The 12854-nt window shown below is 50.2% G+C and overlaps 1 protein-coding gene across 1 annotated transcript in view; it reads left to right on the forward strand.

Moving 5' to 3' along the window:
• Nucleotides 1-12854, forward strand: part of LOC144805533 (uncharacterized) — a 297575-nt gene that overhangs the window by 23231 nt on the left and 261490 nt on the right. The window lies entirely within an intron of this gene.

Here is a 12854-nt window from a genome sequence, read left to right on the forward strand (position 1 = left end):
CGGACGATCCATAAATGTAGCAGTCCCTCCCAGCAGGCCCAAAACTGATAGCGAGTCATCCTCTGAGATTGTTAAAGCTGAGCTTTACGACTTCTTGTGCACACTAACACGCGCTGCGCAGTTCCTCTCTGTCCAGGTATCCAGAAGGAAGGAGAAGGGCCCCATCGATCCTGAGCTCCCACCTATCCGTCCTGGAAGTCTGATCTTTATCCGGAGACACGTCCGGAAGTGGAAAGACCCCAAATTTGACGGCCCCTTTTCAGTGACTGATTCATCTCCAACTGCTGTCCGGATAGCTGAACGAAGAGCATGGATACATCGGCGAGACGTTCGGCTCGCTCCTGTGCCTCCGCAACAATAAACAATGAACTAAGAGAGGAAAGAGACATGCCCATGGTCCCCCTGAATGAGGACAGCGGTTTCCCGTCCACTGCCGAAGAAGAAGAAGAAGAGGAAGAAGAAGAAGACACGCCCGTGCTGACCCAGGAATACAGCAGCTACGATGCGAAGTTATGTACTCTTGTCACATTTATGCTTTGTATCATTGTTGGAGTGGCACTAATAACTTTTAATTGGTGCGTCTATTTTTTTGCTGTAAAGAGCTTTAATGAGATAGGCAATAGACATACCTTACCATCCACTGTTTCAGCAACAGTACCAGCGGTCACACTCAAACAGCAGACAACACAACACACACTAGGTCCTGAACTCCCAGAAAATAGCACTACTAACAAAATGTCCGTTAGTGTACACCTTGAACTCTCACCCAGTACCCCAGAGGAAAGGACTAGCCCCTGGAAGATAGCTACCTTCGCCACAGAATTAGCGCCCCGCCAACGCCTTCCCCGTCACCATAGAACACGCCGATTTGCTATCGCCCCATACAGAACAAAACCTCTTGTCCCCCGCAAGAATGCCAATAACCAGAAGGTAGGGCATAAAACATTCCAACATCTTGTGCAAATACAGGAAGGTCTAAGGCCCATGCTCAGCCTGCCCCAAATAGTAAGGGACCATTCAGTCCACTCCTCTCTAGTGGACAACTCCTGGTACAGGGACATGACAGCAGTAGGGAAAAGAGTAACAAATGAGTCTTGCTACGTATGCTCCTACATTCCCCATGCAGTAGGTGCTGACAGACTGATTTTTCCCAAGGAAGTCCCACCGCACATAGCCATGTGCCTTCTGCACTTGTACCTCTGCCGAATACTAGGACAGATTAGGGTCCTTTCAGCCCAAAAGGTAGTGCTGATGGTAAACGTCACCAAATGGGACTACGTCTATACGGTACACCAGGTTGTCACCGACGCAGCGGAACTTAGGGAGGAGTTCAAGGAAATGCGAAGGTTAGGGGTACAGGACATAGCGTGGCATGAAAGTCGTATTAAGTCACGAGGGTACATAACGAACCTCAAACCCCGGGCAGGGTGTGAGGTTGCATTTAAACACCCCCCAGGCCCACACAACTGCCCATGTAATAATAGAACAATGCTACGCCTCCTAGCACAGGTCTACCTTAACTACAAATGGCAAAGCCCCGGAGGATTTTATTGTAAGGCGGCAGCCTTGGGACCCCCGTGGGCGGACTGGAATGAAGGGGATAAGTGTGATCAAATATGGGCTGAGGAAAGTGGGAGGTATACATGGAGTGGGGAAGGAATGCCAGAACATAAAAAAGGATTCAAACTAAAAAACCCTTCTCTTTGTTTCATAGGAAACGGCTCGGTGGCTGTTGGGCGCAACACAGACTGTAATTCCACGATGTTCAGCTTCGATATGCAGTTCGGCACCACGACTTTAATGGATTATTACTGGGCGTGCGGAGAGCACCTCTATATCCAACTACCTCCTCAATGGCTCGGACTGTGCACTTTGGTGACTTTGCATGAAATTCACCTGGTTGTACCAGCATCAAATGCTTCCCACATCCTGTCACATCCAATGACAGGTGACCTGACATTCCTCCATCGACACCGGCGAGCAGCAGAGTATTTCGCAACTGAAGCCCGTGGCAAGGTCCCAGAAGAATTCCGCCTCTTCAATGAGGCCCAGCTGTTCTTCGGAGGGGCATTCCCCATTTTTCAAACTCAGGCTAATGCCCGCTGGCTGGAAGTAACGCGCTATGAAGTCATGAAAGCAATAAACAGCACCAGGGATGGCCTAAATGCAATTAGGGAAGAACTGCGCCCACTACGACTTATGGTTCTGGAACATCGCTACTTCCTCGACATGCTAACGGCCAAAGATGGTGGTCTGTGTCATCAAATTGGGAAATCCTGCTGCACTTTCATACCTGGGAACGACGAGGACAACGGATCAATATCAAGGGCCATTGAGGAATTGACTAACTTGGGAAAAGACATGATTGAGGAAGGAGGTGCCCCTGCAGACAGTATTCCAACGAACTGGTTCGACTTTGACTGGATGCCCTCCTGGCTAACTGCTATTCTAAAACTAATGATACCGATAGTCGGAATTATGGTCTTTCTGTGTTGCGCCTTTCAGTTAGGGAGTCACTGTATCAAGAAATTGAGTACAAAAGCTGTAGGGATGAATTACGCTAGGACAGGGATTTACGAGATACCAAGATATGAGGGCATGGATCGGGCTCCTGGGGATGGGAATGGAGAACAGGTACAAATGATCAAGCTAGTACAAACTAGCACACATCCAGCACCACTTGCCACACGCTTTGGAGTACCACCAGCCCCACCTCTCCCTCAAGGTAGACACACAATAAGTAACAACACTGCAGCTGCCCGGTATGAATGCCTGCTCAACAAATTAGGTCAACAGTATACCCAGCTACTAAGGTCAGACGAAGACGTTGCACGACCAACCAGTTTTCAGTGCTATGTCAATGACATGCCATGGATCCCACCCCTGGCAGAAAATTCAACAAAATACTCACTTAAGAATATGTTCATAAATGAACAAGAGGGGGCAGATGATGGAGGGTCCCGTTCTACCATCTAACATCACCAGAAAGGAGAGTTCTGACAGCCTTGGTAACATGAAGGTCTGATGTAGGCCCTACGTGATAAAAAGTCTGAAAACATGCTAAAATAACCAGCCGTCTCCAGTGGTAAACAGAGGCCCCAGGGCCCACTATGCATGCAGGCTTACAAATACATGTTTCTGAGCACCAAAGTAAACAAGGTGAAAATAGGCCTTCAAAAGAGAGTTTAGCTTCACTGTCAGTTCCCGGCCAACACACACACACACACACACACTTGCCCTGGTACACGTGGTACAGCTTCCTGAAACCCCTGCTAACGTTATATTTTGAAACATAGCTTGCACAAGTATAAGCAGCAATTTCTAGCAATAAACAGCATCTATCATGAGGATTCACACCTTCAGATATGTAGAAATGTGCGTGACAGAAAAATGTCCTTTTTTAGTAATGTACAACATGTAACCATTGAGCTTAGAAAAGTACAAGATGTTCCGGAAGTGTTCTCTTCTCAAAAGTACAAGATGTTCCGGAAGTGTTCTCTTCTCAAAAGTACAAGATGTTCCGGAAATGTTCTCTCTCTCAAAGGTACAAGACGTTCTGTCCTAAAAATGTACCGAACATAATGTACTGAGAGCATTTCCTTCCGGTGTCCAAGACACTTGTGGTTAAGCCATCTGCACCGAAAGGCCAGGGTCCAGCGTCATCATAGAACCCTAGTTCCTCAATTTTGGGTATATCAAGCCCAACTGTCAAATCTGAGGTCAGAGCTTTCCTGCGGATGCCCAGCTGCATGAGCGTGGAAGGTTCTCTCGGCTAGCCGAAGACTGTCTGACTTGGGACATCGGCGCCTCACTCAGGTTGTGGATCTCCCAGGGCAGATAGCCCATCTCTCACTCTTTAGATCTCTAACCCTTCTAATTATCTCTCTTCATGAATATATTCCTGTATGGTAGGCTCCTTTAAAATAGGTGACTGGTCTCACTCTCAGCTAATACCAGGCACTGAATTACTAGCAGAATGTTCAATTTTAGCTAATTCTACTTACGCCTTCTTGGCCCTGCCCTCATAATCCAGGGCTCTGTTAGAAATGTGCAATCTATATCAATGGACCTGTTCTACATGGTTGGCCAATAGACAGTTGAGTTCCATACTCTTGTACTCCGTAGTGTAGAATCATTGATCATCTGTGTTAGTGCTTCTTTTAACGTATTCCATTCCAATATTACTCTGAGATATTCTGAGCATTAGTCATCCTGCATTGTTACCAGACAGAGTGAAGTCTGGATCATATTTAGAAAAATACATTGTAGCTTGAATTGATATGCATTTAGCTCTCTGCGTGTTAATTGAAAAATAAAGTGCCACTCCATCTTGAACGTTTGGAATCTTACATGTGTATTCTTTCTCTCACTCAGTGAAGTGCTGTGCTGGTGATGTGAGAATTTTAGTCACACCCAAAAGTGGTGACCACTGACCGAAGGGGTCAAAACTTTCCCCTTCACAACCCCTCACCCTCACTCACCCTCACCCTCAACCCCTCACCCTCACCCTCACTCACCCTCAACCCCTCACCCTCAACCCCTCACTCTCACTCATCCTCACTCACCCTCAACCCCTCACCCTCACCCTCACTCACCCTCACCCACCCTCAACACCTCATCCACCCTCAACACCTCATCCTCACTCACCCTCACTCACCCTCAACCCCTCACCCTCACTCACCCTCACCCTCAACCCCTCACCCTCAATCCCTCACCCTCACTCACCCTCACCCTCACTCACCCTCAACCCCTCACCCTCACTCACCCTCAACCCCTCACCCTCACTCACCCACCCTGACCCTCACTCACCCTCAACCCCTCACCCTGACTCACCCTCACTCCCCCTCACTCACCCTCACTCACCCTCACTCACCCTCAACCCCTCACCCACCCTCACTCACCCTCAACCCCTCACCCTCACTCACACTCCCTCACCCTCACTCACCCTCACTCACCCTCACTCAGCGCAACCACAGCATCATTTAATAAACTTTACGCTATTGGCAATATAAAATAAAATCCACGTATTAATTATTAATTGTTTTTTAAAGCCATTGATTTTTTTTATATCAACACATATAAGTCACATATAAGTCCCGTTAATACAAAACATGTTGCTTTACAAATGCTAGAGGTGTCACATTTACAAAAATTATAACTATTGGCTTTGTAAAGAAGAAAGCTATTAATTTAGCTATTTAGAAAAAACAACACATAAATACAAAAAAAAAAAAAAATAACACCTATAGCTCAAACTTTACTACTGCGAGACCTATTGCATTTCCAATGCTTGTTGACTTAGTTGACCTGGTTCCCTGCTAATCAGGGCCCCAGGCCATCTGCTCTCTCTGTAAAATGGATTCAATGTACCCTAGGTACATACCACAATTGGAAATGGACTCCTTGTCAGCCCCTGTATAATGCACTATAGGTGCCCAGGGCATAGGGGCCACCAAGGCCTACCAGGGGCTGCAGCATATCTTTTGCCACCCCTGGCTGGTTCTTAAATTGACACAACTGGCTGATCACTCAGCTGGGGTAAGGTGGTGTAAGCACCCCTTACTTAGATATAGTATACCTATATCTAAACCTATATCTGGACACATATAAACCTGTGAGCCACTCCTATGGAAGGCCTCATCAATCCTGGAGGCAGAGTGCGTGGTTTAATGTGAGATGGAGCTCTAGCATGAGCTGAGCCTGTCTGCAGCTGTCGGGAACCACTCCCTAAGCTGTTTCAGGATAATGCCATACCATATACTCTTAAGTGCCTTATAATCCTCGCGGTTATATAGCAACTTTGGTTTGGCTTTATCAAAACATGTCGTGTAAGGTGTCATACGATTTGGAATACTATCCCCTCGCCAGTTCTGGCGACGGGGATAGCATTCCACCCCTCTAGAGGGGTAGGACATGTTACTTTACTTAAATGCGGTTAATTTCTAAAAGGACCTTAGATCCACAAAATGGATGCCTCTGCCACAGACAGAAGTCTGACCCCCTGAAGCTGACCGAAACTCAGCCAAATGGGGCCAGGACAAAGGGTTTCCTGTCGCAGGGGGGTGTTACCACCCTCCAGACAGGAGATAGTGGATTGAAGCAGGGAGGTTTGAAAGAAACCAGACACTGCTTGGGGCGCACAAGGCTGCCCCTTGCATAATCCGGCCAAACCGGTTCTGGGGCACTCCAGCCCTCGTGCCAGGGCGGCCTGGATCAAAGGAAGGGGGTGTATCCACCCACTTCCTGGGTCCCACCCATAGGAGGGGACCTAGCAGGTAATCCAGCCCCCAAAATTAGTATAAGACTGGGAGCAGTGCCAATGCACTTCAGATTTCCTGATGAAACATAAGAAACGAAACTCTGGACCCTTCGACATCCTACTCAACGTAGAAGACTGAAGAATCTCCCTTGTGGTCAAGGAGTGACCACCCTGTGCAAACAGGCACCATCCAGCCATCGACGTCTGCTTTGTCGCAGTTCCCGCCGGAACTCGAGCGACAGAGATCGACGAGATCAAGCTTGCCTGCCTTCCTACAGCCCGATCCACAGTCCCTGCAGAGCTGAGACCCGTGGAGGCGACCGGAAGCGTGGGGCACGCCATCTTGAATTGACCACGAGACGCTGACCGTGCAGCCCACGAGTGACCCTCGAAGCTGTACACCGGGGTTTGAGAAGCCCCAACCCTGAACCACTCTTGCACCGAAGTTCAGCCCTCCACACTTGACGAGTGCTGCGTGGGGCCCTTCTGCTCCATTTGGCTCAACGCGTTGGCCCGGTCACTTGCCAGCCGGCTAGTGGCCCCTGTGCCGACGAACTTTGAAATTCGACCTGCGAATCTGGTTGCTCCAGATCTGCACCAGCTCCCCTGAAAAGGAGCCCCCACTCTGACCCTCCTGGTTCGAGTGAGAAGCAATCTTCCGGTTCCGCGTGGATTGCTCTTGCCAAGTGTTGTTTGCTCCAAACTTGAATCCGACTGCACCGACGGTGAGAACCCTTGTGGGACAGATTGTGACCCGCTCCTGGACGTCGCAGATGCCCCAGAGCCCACGTGACAGCGGAGAGAAGCTCCTCGATGACCACCTGATTGCGCCCGACATTGCCTGGTTCCGTCCTGGTTCCACCCTGGTCACTGCTGAGTGACCCAGACTCTGTCCCCTCTGCTTTCAGGTACTTTTCGACTTGAGTCCACCCTTGGACTCCACCGGACACTTCTCCTTCACCCCGCCTGCAGCCCTTTCAGCTTCAAGCACCAAGAGCCTGCGTGACGAAACCCGACTCAACTTCGACCCTGTGCACCCGCTACCTGTGGGTGAGGTAACTTTGCTCCGCCGGTGTTCCCACACTGGTACACATCTCTAGGGTCTGTGTCTTAAGTTTTGTTCCTCTAGGTTCAGCGGAAGTGTCCTTAAACTTTAACTTTACAACTTTTACGCACCATTGGTTAACATTGGTGCATGCGTGCGCTTTCCGCACTGCTCCCGAATCCCGTGGGCCTCTCCCGACTTCAGCATTGCTTGTCCCGACTGCTCCCAGCGATTCCCTAGGCCCTAGGCCTAACCACTGTTCGATTGGTATCTCTTATACCACTTGTTTAGCATATGGTTTGAGTGGCCACCCGCCCTCATCCATAATTGTGCAACTTTGTATGTTTAAACTGTGCTTTTGATTTAACGCTTGTGTCCCTTTATTCATAAAGAATACTGGGGATTGTTTTTAGTAATAAACACATATATTTTTATAATATATACTTGTGTGGTGTCCTTTCATTTGATATTACAGGATTGTATGTGGTAAAACAGCTCGCTTAACATGACCTCATAAGTTAAGCCTTTAGGCTGCTTAGTCCATGCTACCCCTAGGATAGCTTGTCTAATAAGGTTGACTTACAACCAGACACCATAAGGGATTGTTTGGTCTGATAATCGGTGGTTCCAGAATTGGAAACATCACCTATCAGGCCAACTTCTCACAGTGTGCGTGGACCCGGGGGTCTGTAGATGAGAGTGCTTCTGAGGGTGGTCTTAGGGTCGGTGTGTATCTGGAAGTGAAGGTGCTCGGCTGCGGTGAGGGTGTCGTCGGAGTTGGTCGTGATGCGGATGGTGTTTCTGTGGACGATGGTGATGCCTCCTCCGGTTTGGTTAATGCGGTCCCTCCGGGTGATCTTGTAGCCGTCCGGGATGGCTATGGCAATGTCGGGGGCTGAGGAGGCGTTCATCCAGGTTTCTGTGAGGAAGGCAACGTCTGGTGATGTTGTGTCGAGGAGGCCGGTGTTGAGTGTGTGGAGGGTGTCGGCATCGTAGTTCAGACGGGTGGTCTGGTGTCAATGAGGTCCAGGGGTCCTGGTGCTGGGCGCGGATGGGCACAGACGGGCTTGCCTTTGGTGCGCCCGATGCGCGTACGCGTGGACTCCGCCATAAATGGCGAAGTGGGAGGGAGGAGCAGCTGGGAGGCGGGAGCGGGGAGGTGAATGGGAGGGGAGGGAGGGGTTACAGAAGAGAAGTGGGCGGGGCCGCAGGGGAGCAGCGGCGGGGAGCAGGGGGGTAAAGAGCGGGAAAAAACAGAGGTGAGGGCGCGAAGAAACCAAGACAATAAAGGGCAGCAATACAGGCACAGAGAAAACACACAATACTCAGCTGCAGGGGCAGCGACGAGACACGGGCAGAAAACAGGCACAGGAACAAAACCAGAAGCTCAGCTGCAGGGCAGCGGCGAACTCGTGGCAGCAACGGTGAAGCCTGGCACACTCACAGGGAGTCGCGCAGTGCATAGAGCGACCAGCCCTGAAGCAGGGCCAAAGGTCACAGCTCAGACTGCGTGGACTCCGCTATAAATGGCCAAGTGAGAGGGAGGAGCAGCTGGGAGGCGGGGAGGCGAATGGGAGGGGAGGGAGGGGGTACAGAAGAGAAGTGGGCGGGGCCGCATGGGAGCAGCGGCGGGGAGCGTGGGGGTAAAGAGCGGGAAAAAACAGAGGCGAGGGGTTGAAGAAACCAAGAGAATAATGGGCAGCGATACAGGCACAGAGAAAACACACAATACTCAGCTGCAGGGGCAGCGACGAGACACGTGGCAGCAGCGGTGAAGCCTGGCACACTCATGGGGAATCGGGCAGTGCGTAGAGCGACCGGCCCTGAAGTCAGGCTCAGTCGAAGTCCAGCAAAGTCCAGAGTGTCCAGACGGTCGAAGTTCAGTGGTTTATGGTTCAGAATCTTGTCCATTTCGAATCTAGGGTCCTACAGCCAGGTAAGCCCTTTGTTACCCACGTGAGAGGGTTGGACAGATTCAGAGGACCCTCCCAGGAGAGGGTCTGGACAGCGGGGAGGATACTCCCATGTCCTTGTCCAGTTTCGTGCCAGAGCCTGAGCCAACGACTCACTGAACTGGTTTGAACTGGACTAGGCACATGGACAGTAAATGTGCTTCTCGTGCAGACTTTCTGGCACTGAGGCAGTGCACCCACCCAGCCCCAATACAGTATCTATTGCAAATCAGGGTTGCCCAGGAGATACACAAACAACTGGGCCCAGAAATCTTTAGGGCGTGAAGACTCGGGCAGTTCCTCTGCATATATTTCAAGTTGTATTTTACAGTAGAGTAAGTCCTGCATCCACTTTTTCAGAGTAGCAGTAGTTTTAGATCCCCCAGCATTGTGCCACCGCCCGTTTAGCAAGCAAGGTCGAGACAGCGACTGAACGATGGTTGCAGGGTATGAGGTTCTTTACCCAGCCCAGCAGGCAGACATCAGGAGTGCACATCACGGATTCAGAGACATCATTAGTAAGCAGAGTTGTGACCGTGGTCCAGAATTGATAGATTCATGTACAATGCCATGCAAGATGCAGAAACTCTGCATCCCCCTGCCCCCACCGAACAAAGCAGGCATTCTCCCGCAGACCAAAGCGCTTCAATTGCAGTGGTGTATAGTATAACTGGTGCAAGTATTTAAAATGGATGATGCGGAGGTTGCAATTTGCAGTTAAGCGGCCTGTTCGGGCACAGCAGAACCTCCACATATCTGGTGAGAATGAAGTTCCTAGTATCGCCACCCATTTATTATTTATAGGGGTCCTGCTCATGCAGGGGCGCCCTCTAATGTAAAACCCAGCACCCTGCCTCCAGGATTGATATGGCCTGCAATAGGGGTGACTGATAGGTTTTAAGTGTAGTGACTTATAGATATAGTAAACCTATATCTTTCATAAGTGGTGAAGCACCAGCTTACATAGGCTGCAATGTCAGACCTGTAGTTGCATTTTGCATGGACTCTCATGGGTGGCATAATACATGCTGCAGCCCGTGGGAGGCCTCTGGGGTACCTATGCAATGCACTGGGTACATGTGTACCATATACTAGGGACTGATAAGGGTACCCCAGTGTCCAATCTGGAGTGTACCTAGTACGTGTTTTACAGTTTAGGAGGAAAAAGCAGTAGGGTGGGGTCCTGATTAGCAGGATCCCAGCAAGACTAGTCAAAAACAGTGGGTGCAATCAGCAAAAAGTGGGGGGTAACCATAAGAAGCAGTTCCTACTTTCCTACAGTTAGTGATGAGTGGATTGGTTAGTTGTGTAGGATAGAGTTATGTACTGTTCGCAGGTGATGGTAGAAATGTGTGGTAGCTGGGATAGAAGGGTATAAAGGTGTGCTTTAGTAGTGTGTGCTGAGAAATTGGATTGTGCATAGGGTTAGTTTGTAGTCCATGAGTGGAGTACATTGGGTGTGTGTGTGTTACTCTGGTCGTGGATGGGGTTGGGTGTGTGCTGATGAATGAGGAAATGGGCAGCATTTCTGACCCTGACCCGACCAGCTTCAAACAGACACTCACCCTTGTCCTCTCCACCCTCAGCCTCGATGCACAGGTGAGACACCCTAAGCTTTTTTTTTTTTATGTAGCCCGAACTAGACCCGAAGATATCAGGTATCAGAGTGCTTTACATGAGCACCAGTTTCGTTACAAAAGGACACATTCATTTTGTTAGGCAAGGGGAGATTAAGTGATTTGCCCAGAATCACAGGATTTTGTGCGTTGTTGTCGAGACTCAAACCTGGTTCTCCAGCTTCGAGGTCAACCGCTCTGGCCGTAAGGTTACATCCCCTCCCGTACCCTTGGCCTTGGTCTTTTATATCCCTAGTAGTCAGGTGACCCCTTCAGCCAATAGGAACCCTAGCCCTATCCAATCGCAACACTAACCCTGAACCTTAGGGCCAATAGGAGGCCAAGGACTCAATCAGGTACAAAACTCTAAACCCTACGTCCAATAGAAAGCCTAACCCAAACCCAGTCCCAACCCAGTTCCCTGTCAATCATACAGGAAACCCTAAACCCTATCTCCAATAGGAAACCTAACCCTAGGCCTAGTCCCTACCCTATATTAAGTAACCAATCACACAGAAAACCCTGAGCCCTATTTCCAATAGAAAGCCTAATATTAGCCCTAGTCCTAACCCTAGACTACACAACAATCACACAAAAAACTCTAAGCCCTACGTCCAATAAAAAGCCTAGCCCCAGGAACCAATCCAAAACCCTAAACCTATCCACCAATCAGATCACTAACCCTAAGCCCTACACCAATAGAATCACTGATCCAGGACCCAATCAGAACCCTCAAATAACCAACCAATGAGAACACTAACCATAAACCAATAGAAACACCAGATGCAACCACCAATCAATGCCCCCAATAGTAGTCTATATAGGAATTCACTAAACACCCAGCAAAACCACGGGCATCACCTCCTCCCACGACCTCTGCGACAAGCTTGAATCCTACTTCCATCTGAAAATCATGGGCCTCTACGACCACTTCAATGACCAGACACCTGACGCCGGAACCACCCCCTCCCCAACAATGCCAGACAGCCTACCGTCTCCTCATGGACCCCAGTGACCACCGAAGTCACCACTTCGACCATGAAAGGCATCCACTCAGGAGCCCCCACAAACCCCTGCCTGCCACACATCTACCACAGTGCCGCCATCGCCCCAGAACTACGACGCACCATCAACACCGCCTTTAAGACCAGCACCTTCCCCAACAACTGGAAACGTGCAGAAGTCAGACCCCTGCTCAAGAAGCCCTCTGCGGACCCCACTGACCTCAAGAACTACCGACCCATCTTCCTCCTCCCCTTTGCGGCCAAAGTCACTTAGAAGATCGTCAATGCCCAGCTAACAAAATTCATTGAAGAAAACTCCATCCTTGCCCCCTCCCAATCCGTATTCTGCAGCAACCACAGCACTGAGACAGCTCTACTCGCCGTCACAGACGACATCCGCATCCTCCTCGACCAAGGGCACACCGCGGCTCTGATCCTACTTGATCTCTCTGCTGCATTTGACACCGTCTCCCACCGCACACTAACCACCAGGCTCCACAACACCGGCATACACGGAACCGCCCTCGACTGGATCCGCCCCTTCCTCTCTGCAGAACCCAAAGAATCAGACTGACACCCTTCCTCTCCAAACCTACGGAAATCAACTGCTGAATACCCCAAGGATTGTTGCTTAGCCCCATGCTCTTCAACATCTTCATGGCCCCCCTCGCCGCCATCGTCAAACAGCATGGACTCACCACCAGACTCCATTTCCAGGAAGGAATGATGGACGTTGCATCCTCAATGAGCAGCAGCTGGCTGAAGCTCAACTCGGAGAAGACAGAGGTCCTCGTCCTTGGACCCTCCCCCTCTGCATGGGACAGTACCTGGTGGCTCACCGCCCTCGGCAGCCCTCCAACCCCAATGGACCACGCCCGAAACCTTGGCATCGTCCTCGACTCCTCCCTCTCCATGACCTGACAGGTCTACGCCGTCACCTCTAGCTGCTTCAACACCCCCTGCATCCTCCGAAAGACC

The sequence above is a fragment of the Lissotriton helveticus genome (assembly GCF_964261635.1).
Source record: "Lissotriton helveticus chromosome 1_1 unlocalized genomic scaffold, aLisHel1.1 SUPER_1_unloc_14, whole genome shotgun sequence".
In the NCBI taxonomy this organism is placed as follows: domain Eukaryota; kingdom Metazoa; phylum Chordata; class Amphibia; order Caudata; family Salamandridae; genus Lissotriton; species Lissotriton helveticus.